Source organism: Scomber japonicus, chromosome 14 (genome assembly GCF_027409825.1).
Source record: "Scomber japonicus isolate fScoJap1 chromosome 14, fScoJap1.pri, whole genome shotgun sequence".
Taxonomy (NCBI): Eukaryota; Metazoa; Chordata; class Actinopteri; order Scombriformes; family Scombridae; genus Scomber; species Scomber japonicus.
Window position 1 is genome coordinate 22,494,373 of NC_070591.1, and position 12,308 is coordinate 22,506,680.

Sequence of the window (12,308 nt, forward strand, 5' to 3'; positions counted from 1 at the left end):
ACTGAGTGACCCCATCCAGCATGGAGAATTACAGGGGCAATATAGTGCAATCAGCCCTCTTGTCTGCTCCACCATGAAGGATGGAGATTTGGCCTCGAATTAAGAAACACATTGCACCTCATAGCGGTGAGGTTTGAGCCAGGATGAAAGCTCAGGGATGTGAAAGGGGGTTGTTTTTCTCTCTCTGCTCCAGACAGTTAATTAGCATTCAAGCCATTCCCTGTGTATCATGCCTTCCTGTGAATAAAACACAAAAGGTAGACAAATCATAACCTGACGTATTGAAAATGAGGCTGGGTGTCTGTGAGGGAAGATTAGAATTGTGCGTTTAATTTTCCACAGGTTAATTTCCACATTTTCAGATTACATCAAAAGCCAGTGTTTCGCAAACATTTCTGCAGGTAAAAGTTTAATGCAAACTGCAGAATGAGACACTGACTGAGTGATTGAGAAGTTGTTTTGAATTGTTTTAGCTATTGCCATGTGCATGTGTGGGCTGGTGAATTTGTTCCTACTTGAGGCAGTTGGCTAACATCTCAACCTCTCTGCCTCTCCTGTACCATATGTGACGCCTTCAGTGTGTCGTTTTTTTAATGAAGCTATTCTTTGGGTTATGAAAATTGAGGGGGAGATGATAATCCTTAATGGTATTGGTAAATTATATCTCAGTGAAAATAAAAATAATTAGTTGTTGTAAAATAAAGTTGAGGAATGTATATTGCTGCTGAAATAGAAAAACACTGCTCATCTCCTTCACCATGTCATGTTGAGTTCACTGACTGGTTTGTGTCTGAAATAGATAAGAGCTCTTGTTGGGCACAAACTGGTTAAGAAGAAGTGCTCATTCTCTGACACAGACACACACACACACACATACCCACTGGTCGGCTTCGAATCTCTAATCATTACTCTGTGTGATTTCCCACTGGGTTCTCCGGCCTTAATACGCACCATCATTGACAGCACATAACAGGATAATTTGTTTACCTCCTCCTTTGGAAGCATGTGAACGTGACCTAGTCAGTTCTCTCATTGCTTAGCCAGTGATGGGCTAAATCTTTTTTGCGTCTATCTTGATCATTCGCCTGCCCGTAGTAGCCACAGAAATTTAATGATTCATTTTTTTCTTCAGAGGTTTTGAAGGCTAATCCACCTTCTACATAGTTGTAAATCAGCACTGATAATGTTTATAGGTCTTATAATTACATCAGTTTTAGATGGGCAAACATAAAACTACCCTATCTCCTCCTCCTTTTAGACTTTTTTCTTTCTTTTTTTTGCCTGTGTCAGAGTCAGTTTCCTGGATACGAATTAAGCTCTAGAATAAAAACTAAACCAAAAATGAATCTTTCAGAGAAACTTGCATCCTAATTTAACCTGTCATACAGAGCCTTCGGAAAAGAGGCCAGCAGATCAGCACAGAACATTTATAATGTTGGTGGTGAGTTTGCCCTATATTGCAAACCCATGTGTGGATATAGGTAATCTGTAAAGCCTTGGACTGATTACTTACAGTAAGTGCAAATGTCAGCCCACAACTTTACTCCGTTAGTTCATACTCACAGTTCAGGTTGTTTCCAGACACATCTGTGTCTGTTTTTAGTGCAAAGTGTTAAAAACCCTCATAAGTGAAGTCAAGTCAATTTTTCATTTACATAGTCCAATATCACAAATTAGCCTCAGGGGGCTTTACAATCTGTGTAGCATAAAATATCGTATTCCCTTCGACCCTTAATATGCCCAGCAGCAAATGACCAACAGTCAAGGCTAGCAAAAAAGAACCAAAAATAACTCAAGTGCTATGCCCACACCCGACTTTATTTGCTGCTATGCCCTCTTCATAAATGCACAATATCTGCAAACAGCTTAAACAAACAAACCTGCCACTACCTTATGCACACTTAGCCATCAACAGTCCAATCAGATTACTTTAGATTGATTTGTGGAGGAGATAACTAGACCCTCATCGCAGACATTTTGACGAAACAGAAGGAACACAGGTGGCATTAATAAAAATAATCATGACTACCTTTAAAGTGAGCCGCTTCCAGCACTGACATGGGTTTCTGGGACAATTAAATGAATGGAGCCATCGTTACTGTTTACATCTGTGCTGCTTTCCAAAATGTCTGTTGAGAAAAAAGGTCTATTGTGTTAGCTTATCTAGTCCTCCTGCTGCTCCAGGTGTTATCTGCGGTCATTTATCAAATCACATGCAGACCATAAATGTGTACTTTTGGGAGGAAGCTGGAATTTTCCTTGTGTGTCATTGTATGCGTGACAGAACAGATTTGTTCTCCACTGAGATGCCAGACCACTGAAATACTTTGACAAGATAAGTATTTTCTGCTTTTGTTAATATGTTCTGTATGTTGTGAGGTTTAGGTAGTTGTGCTTAGCAGTGATTGTTGGCTTGAGTTGCTTGTAGCCAGATTACATACAGGATGATGCTTTTATGGTGATTTTAAGCTTTTATGAAAGAGACATATTGTAGAAAGGAACATTTTCATTTCTTTTTTGATTATAAAGCAGGTCTATATAAATACTGTCAGTCCATGGAGTGATGACCACAGCCTGCATTCAGAAACTGTGCCTTTTAGATTTTCATATACCACTGTGTCGGAGTGGTGGCTCACAGTTCCTTCAAAACACAAAATATATTTATTGACCTCATTTATGCACACTCATTTCATTTAAACTCAGTGTGAGGGTGTCCACTGCATTTTTCAGTTATTTGGTGTTGCACTAGTTTCTCTGCTTTCTTCTGCTTTGTGTGCTGTAACCTGTTATCTGTGGTCGGCCGGGTGTGCATCACTCAGAAGAGGCACAAAACAGTCAGTTTCATGCTGAGTGAGACTACGGCTGCATCCTTGATTTGTACAGCTGTAACCAGATGCCTTTTCACCATAAAACATGCAAATGTTTGTAAAAAGGCTACAAAAATGAAAATATTTAATTGGGAAAGGGGCACAATATGATCACAGGTATGTATAATATCTTAAATGATTTCAGTAATGTATCCCTGCAAGTCATGCCAGTGAGCCAGCACACTCAGTAGCAGAGCTAGAACATTGTTAGTGAAGGGAAGAAAGAAGCTCTGTTGATGTCTGGAACATAGTACCCTGTTGACTACAATTCTCAGCCAACATTATGAAAGGTGTCAAAGGCATTTCTGTGCATTTTGACAGCGTTACACTCTATGCTTTACGCTGTTGTCTGTTTTATTGTTGCTCTGCATATTTGCTTGTAGGTAATGCAATGGTAAGTCCTAGTTTTTCCTCCTATATCCTGCTGCTACTGTTCATATTTAACTATGGACAATATAACTTTCTTTTGGTTAGAGTTAGGCATGTGCCTTGTTATGTCCTTATGCTATTGATTTATGTAGTGGTTAAATATGTGCACTCATGATTTAGTGTCTACGCCTTCTGAATTGGTTTTGTGAAGTGTTTCCTCTCAAGTTTGCTGCTGTTTGATGCAATCTGAGGTCTCTAGTAGAGGATAATATTGTATGTTGGCTTGCACCATTCAAATACATATATTCCTGTTTATAGAGGGCTACATTTTGAAATCATCATAGCTTTAGTCACTCTCATGAAATGTAGTTATATTCACATCTTCCTCACACACAGTTACATCTAAACTGCTGAGCTCCTGTTATATCATGCTGTTACATGCAGCCAGTTAAAGCTCATACCATGCACCAATGGTTGTGTGCTTATCACAGTGCATAACCTTTCATAATATGAGATTACTTTCTCCAACCATACATTTATAATTTTAATATATCTAAGTAAATACTGTGTATGTGTCATGGCAGGTGGATTGTTGGTTTTAGATTTAGCCTCAGTTAATCTGGGGGGAGTAAGTTAACCCTGAGATGAGGGAAACTCCATGTTATCCGTTCCAGAAAGAGAGGTAACTGAAACTCTGAATCAGTCACCATGGTAACTGACTCTGTGAACATAACCTGCTCGCTGGCAGGTTTTCTTTAAGAAACCCTGAGTTTCTACCTGTCTCCTCTTACCTGAGGCAATCTGCCAGACATAGGTTGTCCGTTTCTTCGCAATTTGATAGATATTGAGGCAGAATGTGTGTACTTCCACCGGCTGCGGAACGGCTCCGTCATGGCTGCGGAACGGCTCCGGCAGTCCGGAATTCATTATCCGTGAATTCAGGAGATCTCGTGGGTCCTCACGGCTCCCACTGCTCGCTGGAGCTGGGTGGGACCGCAACACAGACGGAGGCGGTGAGTTTTAACGGACGGCGGAGGACGGAGCCAGAATGCAGCGCAGCCATTCTGGAGTGGAGCCGGAATGCAGCGCAGCCATTCCGGAGTGGATCCGGATCCGGTGGAATTTATTTGTTAGCGTCTGCAGCGGTGTTACTTTTTTGTTAAATATTTTTTCATATTCACCACAGACCTGCAGGGGGAGCTCCAGTTTCAGTGAGGTGACGTAACTCGAGCTTTTTTTCTCAATAGTTGCCATGGTGAATCAAGGTATCGGGGCTCCATTGATGATGGCTTTGTGTAGTGGTAGCACATGTGCTAAACTCAAAGCGAACATATTCAGAGTTGATTGAACTAATTCAGATCAGCTGTTCTGGAACCGGATACTCAGAGTTTCCCATCTCAGAGTAAGTCAACTCAGAGTTCAGGGTTAGACTCAGAGTTTGTTGAACCTCCTACCTGGAATACCCCCCAGGTGGCATACTTCCTTCGCGGCTGGTTGTGTTTAGGAGAGAATGCTCACAGCGTGACGCGAGTACATACACATAATGTTTGTAATTGGCCTCTGCATCAATGCTATTAACTCTGCACATAATGACATTATAATCTGTTTGGTGATGTTGCATTTACAGTGAACACCTTCAAGTGTGTTAGTTCAACCTTGATACTTATGATTGAGTCAATTATTCTGCACAGAGCTGAAACCTTGAATTGGTGATTCAAACATTGGTGCTAATTATGAATAAAGGGTGAAATGCGTATATGAGAAGCAGTAGGATACCGGATATGTTAATTTGAAGATAAAACCAAAGTCACATCAGTACTATCTTTTTGAAGGCTTTATGTCAAGGGCACTTTTTCAAGTTCAATTCCAGCTGAATGTTGGTCTTTTAAAATGTCCAGTATGTGCATCCCCACCGTTTTAAATTCATTTCAGTCAAAAGCAGCACAACGTAATTAACTTCATCACTATACTCCTATCTAATGAGGGCCTGGGTTTGCCAGCAATGGCAGGTTTTTATCCAGGCCTCTGATGGAAAGTGTTGGGGATGAGTCTCAACGGAGACAGACACAATGGCGACCTGAATGTCACTGGCATCTTTGAGCCCCGCTCATTTGTGAATGTCTGTCCGCAGGCCAGAGAAAACTCTCTGCCCTCTAGAAGGATGAGTTTGTCACACAGTGTCATTTTTAAATTGGACTCCATTTCTCCCTGCCCACCCCTGCTCAGTTTTGGATCTCACATGAGCTTCATTAGCATTTGCAGGAACTGCGAGACATTTACCACCATGGATTGTGACAGATTTCACAAGCTCAATTTTACTGTTGCCCTAGGGGGGAAGAGGCAGTACTCACCATCTGTTGATTGTGACTGTACACGGCACTTCCATAAGAGGCTGTCTTCCTGCCAATGCTAACAGTCCTATGATAATTCTTAGATCTACACATGAACTGGGTAAATACTTTTTAGTGGCAGTATGGACTTGGCAGAAATGTAATATTGTATTCATAAGTAAGTTTTAATTGGAGTATAATCACCTGAAAATAAGAATCGTTGTGTTTTCATTAACTTAGGATAAGAATAGGTCCCCTTGCACAGATCTCTCTATTCATTTGAGTTGTACAAAAATAGTTTTATGGAGTTTGCATGCTAACCTCTTAGTTCGGCGCAGTCTGACACATAACTCCCATTACACCACCCTTTGTTTTACACTTTGATTTCCCCCTCCATTCTTCATTCCCTCCTATACAAGTTTAAACAACTTATTCAGTTCCTGTCTTACATTGCTTGGGGGTTCAGGTCTGTTAGTTAAGTCATTTTGTTTTAAAAACTCACATAAAAAGTTTGTTTCAGTGACATTCACTGCTAATTAGCTTTCAACTTAATGACTCACCTTGTGCGTCTTCCTTTGTGCAATTATTTTATTCATAAATTAAATGCAGGGCTGACAGGCTAACACCTTGAAAAAGCAGTTCATATTTGTGCGGCTGGCAGGGCACTACAGTCCTTTGAGACCACAAGCGTTTCTGATTATGTTCTAATAAGAGGAGATAGAGGTGCTGTGCAGCAGGTTGCACAGATGAGAAGCTGCTCAGAGCTGCTCAGTGCTTTCCATGATTTTCTTAAGACTCCCATAAAAGCTGGATAAAGAGATGAAACTTCAAATACAGTATTTAACCAAAAAGCTCCCCACAAAGTAAAGTTGTAAAGGAGTTAAAGACAGTGTGTTCTCTAATTCAGGAACATACAGTGTGTTGCTTCACAGAATTTCATTGCTTTACAATAATCATAAAAAACCCTTTCAAATGTTAATGTGTTCAACATCTTTTTGTGGGATTTCAGGGTTTTTTTTCAACAACATCACAATAAAGTAATTTAAGAGACACAATAAATAAGAACACACATGCAGACATTGGACCAAGATAAAATAAATTACCTCCAACCAGTACAAAAACCATTTACACTATTAAAAAAACTGCACTTCTAAGGCAAAAACGTCTCGATCATAGGCAGTTTAGTAAATAAATTACAGACACATTTCACTACTTGCTTACTAACAAGCATTGCTTGCATATACAAGTAACAACTTGGATTCATGTCATTTCAATTCATATCTGTGTGGTTAATTTTTTAGTATTTAGTGGAAGCTCAGTTTAAACTTCCTACTTTACGAAGCAAATGGTGGTGGCATTGTTATGTGCCATGTTAGTGCTGACTCAACAGGGGCTCAAGTCAGTGGAGTGCTGTTAAGTTAGATCAGTAAATTGTCCGTAAGATTCTCAGAGGCTCCACTGTTGTATCACATCTGAGAGTGAAAGCCTGGACTGTAAATATGACATGGGGAATACTGATCGTGCTCACAGTACTGTGTGTGGAGGGTTCACATTGAATGCCAGTTGGAAGTTAACATAGAGAAACAGAAAATACCAAATTTCTCACATAACAAGTGAGTGTACGGACGTGATTTAATATTGTGAAAAAGGTTAACTACATGGAGAGGAAACAACACCAACACGTTGTTGTTATTGTATGATCTGACTTTGTAATGTGATTCATGCATTATATGCTCAGGTATGTTCCTGCTTCTTTAGCTGCATATTCCAACAAGAAGTATTTCTGGGAAAATCAATGAGGGTCATCAAACACCAACCAACAAATTGCAACGGCACTGATAAATCTCTGCCATTGCTTATAGAGGCCTGTAATTGAAACAAATAATAAAACCATATATTCACGATAGAGATGAATAATTACTTAATTAGTGATCCAATAGAGATAGAGATAATGTATCACAAATGCAATATTCTGTTACAATGGTGCTTTGTTATTTAGCTTGACACAATGCTGATTGTTTGCTTTTACTATAGCACTGTCCTCCATCGCTGAGGTGAAGTAGTTGGAATTTTTGTACCAAAACAATATGACAAAGTGAGTTATGAAAGCCTGAAATCCTGGGATCTAAAGTGATCACTCATAATTGCTTTTGTTTAGCAACCCCATCAAAACTTTGCTGGTATACAGTGGCATGGTCACTTGTGCGGTAGAACTAAAAAAAAGAATTGAAGCTTTAACAAAATGATTATCACCTTGCACTGCAGCAAATTAGCACGCTCTGAAACAATCCTTCGCACTAAGTGTGGTTGGCACCAGCAGATGAAGTGCCATGGTGGTGATGAGCGCTATCACCAAATCTCTCTCTCCTCCAGGGCTTGACAAACACAATATTTACGACAAGCCCTCTGACAAACAGGACAAGGCTGTTTTCCAAACCTGCTGCATTTTACTTTTATGGGAGGCGGGTGAGAGTGGTGACAGAAGGAGCGAGTCCAGACTGCTGATGCCGGCGATGTTGAGTTCCTTCTCCACACCTCCTATTTCTAGGCTTCCAGCATGGTGCCATTAATCAAGCTCCAGAAGTTAAGTGTTACTGCAGGCATTCCTGTGTTATAAATTGCATGGGAAATGCATAATTAGTTAGCAACAAATCTATTTTACAGTCATACTGTATTCAGTAGGGGATGCATTTTGTTCAGATTGCTTTTCTGCAGGGATGATAATCACTGCCTATGGACTAGAAATAGTGCTGGCTCACTTGACGCTAGTGAGACCAATGAATACTTTGGACACCTTGAGAGTCATTGAAAAGCAAAAAGAAATCTTATGAACACGTCTGACTGTCCAGCATGTCATTGCCCTCTCAGGTGTCCTCCACGCGTGAAAATTACTGTATTATATAACAGGAAGGATGTTTACACCCAATAAATCCCTCTTGACAAGATACTGTAGGGATGTCGGTCCCTGGTCTCTTCTTCAGTGTCACAAAGCCAGACTCAACTCCAACAAAAGCAATTTTCTCTAGGTCACGCACATACTCTGAGTTTCTCAATAACCTTGTGATTCCCTTCATAGCTTGACAAGCTATGTCCACCTTTGTGAAGTTTTCATAGTTCCAACGCTGGTTCACAAAGTTCTGTGTTCCATTTTTCATTCAAGCGCTCTGAGATGCCTGTTCTGCTTAAAAGTGATAGGAGGAAAACGAAGAATATTCACTCATTATTCCCCATGTCTTTAGCCTATCCTCGGGACCTTAACCCAGATGGGGACTATTTCCATGTAATTGGTGCTGATGTTGCTCTGGTTGCCATTTAGTATTTTGATATGGCCCCCCTTTCTGTGCAAAAGGAACAGGGTGCAAAGTGTCCCTCACTACAGGCGGCAAATTACTCCTCAGAACTCCACTAACACCCCTGTGCAGCGCAGAGCTGCTGTAAAGGCAAAACAATTTGTCCAACATGAATAGGCTCCCTGGAGACTGTCTTTAAGTGTTAAATGACCTGGGTGAACCCAATACTAATCCGCGGCTGGGAGTTTTTCAGGCTCGGATGGCTAACACTTATACCCTCTGCGCAGCCATTTGAAGACTGTTTATGCAAATTCAAGGTGATCTGATTTTTCTCATGGCTTAGTTTACTGTCTCTCTCAGCCCCCTGGAGACTCCTGCAGTCATTCCAATCACTCTAACCCCCCCTCCCCTCCCTGCCTATACAGATATGTCACGAGTGGGCCTAAGTATAATGGAATACAGGTATTTCACATATAGCTTCAAATTCAGAGTAATAGTAATAGAAAATTTGGGGGGATTTATTGTCATTTATAAAATCCCAATGGAAAGGTCAAACTGTTTGTGCTCAGTGTGAGCTGTAGGATGTACACAGAACAAACATCAAACCATTGAGTGTGTAAATTAAAGCACTACTTTTTACAATGTATACACTCTGAATATTGATGTGCACACACATACACAGAAATGTAGGCCCCAGGCTATAAGAAAATATAAGTACAACAACATGTTTTGCTTTGGTTATCAAGCTGAACTTCTTTGTGTCCAGAAGATAACGTGTATCTGTGAGTACTATTGTTAGTACAGTAGGGGGCAGCAGTGAGCCATGTGTTGTACATCAGATTTGACTTCCTACCTTTCTCTTCTCCCTCTCTCTTTTCTCATAAACAGGATTGTGGTCTGCCCTCCAGACATCTGCTCGGTTGTAAAGGGAATGAATAAATAAAAACAAAGGCCTATGAATGACGCTCCAAGAATTTATGTTCCATGCAAACATATATTCTGCTTCAATATTATAATCCTTATTGGTACATTTATTGTTTGTGTCAGCGTTTATGTTTAAGTGCATCCGTGTTGTTCTGTTATGTCTTTGTAAAAATGAAAAGAGGACACACCGGGGAGGAAAGGGGAGGAAAGTCAGGAGAGTTAGGCAAGTATGGATGGAGGGAAGTTAAGAAAGAAAGTATGGTGTGACAGCCAGTCATTGTACAATACAGAGAACAGATCATTAATTAATGCTGCAGAGAGTGTGAAGTGAATCAATTCGCCCCCTGAGCACGACATGCACCAACACCCCTATCTAACAGGCATGGTGGGGGGTAGCCGGGGTTGTGGTGGTGGTGGTAGTGGTGAGGGGGCGGTGGGGGGTGGGATCATGCACTCCCCTTGTCAATTCACCTCCATTTTAATCACTTCTAATTGTTTCCAATGCGGTGCAGTAAATACCCGGCGGCTATGCAATGCACTCCTACCCCCTGGTTCTCCTCATCAGGTCCCTTTCTGTCTTTCATGTTTTTTTGTTTTTTTGGCCTATTCATTCCTTCCCTCAGTGAGTGCAGGATGCCTTGATTAAAGTAGTTGTTTCATAAGTGGCTTTTTTGTTATGCTTCTGTGTTTTTTTGTGTGTTCACTGAGCCTGTGTTATCTGTACACATGGAGGAGTGTGTGTGCTCCTGTCAGGGGGTGACAGCTGGCTCTCTCTGCCCCCTGTCACAAAGAGGCTGTGACTGCTGGAGTGTGACCAGCTTCTAGCCCGCCTGCACGCCTTACACCCCCATCACCAGCCTGGCCTACCCTGCTACTTTGCTTGTGGCCCTCTCTCTCTTTAGATCCGCACTGCATATGGGTCTGGTCAGCCTTGGAAACCTGCTCAACCCAATTAGAAGCAGCCGCCAGCTGGGCTTCCCCTCCATTCTTCCATCTCTCCTCTCTTGCCCTGCACATCTCCCTGTTCTCCTCCAGCAGCTTCACGCTCCAGCATCCCACAATCACAGCCTCTCTCACGCCCATAATCATGCCAAAGCTGATGGGCACACTGTCCCTGGCGCGTGGATGGAAGCAGCGATTTGTGACTTGTCTCCTCTCTGCGGACGCCATTGCACGCACATCCACGCTATTGCATCTACGCATACCAAGACAGACGCACATATGCACGCTGTGGCGAAGAGTCCACAGTCTACCCTGCCAGATGCTATGTTTTGTCTCTGGCCTCACCAGCTGGTTTGGACCAAATGGCTGGAGAAAATAAAGCGTGTTATTTATTAAGTTCATATCTCAGAGGCTGGACTATAGTGGGAACAGCTTCGTTTAACTCTCACCCCTCAAAGCACATTCTGGCTTTATAGACAAGGAGGCGGGAGGAATTTGTTATCATTCAAAATGTCTGGAGCAAACAGAGCTTCCCAGTAGCTGTGGAATAAGGGTTTTCAGTTTTTCAATGTGGATATTTTGTTTTATTATTGAAATCCTGCTGCATTCTGGCTTTATATTGAGTCACTTAGCATTCGCCATTGCTCAGGGCGATATGATATGGAAAAGCCTCTCAGACAGCCCAGTCATTTCATGAGTTTGAAAGATTCTTTTCATTGAGAGAGATTACAATTATAATGAATCAGTTTTTTGTCATTGGCTTTTTAGTTAAAGTAGACCTGCCTCACCTGTAGTTCTAGAAGTTTGTCTACATGTTGTTACCGCTGAAACAAAACTGAATGATTGGCTTTCAGAAAGGGAAACAGGCCAAAGTTGTGATCGTTCTTTAGATAAATGTATTGTAGCGTAAATTATTAAACACAAGCTCGTTCATGTCAGAGAAAGAGGTCATACACACCATTCACACACACATGAATTTCTCTCACTACATGTTACTTTTATGAAGTCGTAGTAATTGTTTAACTCAAAAGTATCAGAGAAAGTTTTGATTCATTGTTGTACAAGCAGGAATCTGGAACTGTGAAGGCTTTATAAAGCTTTCCAAATTGTTTCACTTTTTTTTTTTTTTGTTTTGCTTCTTCTCTGATGTCTCTCCTCATATTCCTCTTTGTGGTCATCAATCACTGATGTGGGCCAGATTGCACATGAAGTGGCTGGATCCCATTTTTGAGGTGTGACAGGGGCCTATTTTGTGCTGGTGGCAGTGATGGCTGCGTGTCAGAGCTCGTGACAGGATGCTCTCCGCCCCGTCTCCTGAGGTTTGAGAGTTTGAGGGGCCACTAGCCCCCTTTGTCCTCCCTTTGTAGATGGTCTCCGACATGGCTTGTTTTAGGCAGAGGCATAGGCAGTAATTGATTTCTCTCTCCTCTCTCGATTCCGCCTGTGGCTCTCAGGCGCTGGCTGCATCTCTCCTCAGAGAAACAGATGAATAAAAAGACAGAGCGTGAAGTTTATAGCCAACAGTCAGAGCGCTGACAGATGGTCAAACCTCACGTTATCAGGGCCTGATAGAAGTCCGGAATGTG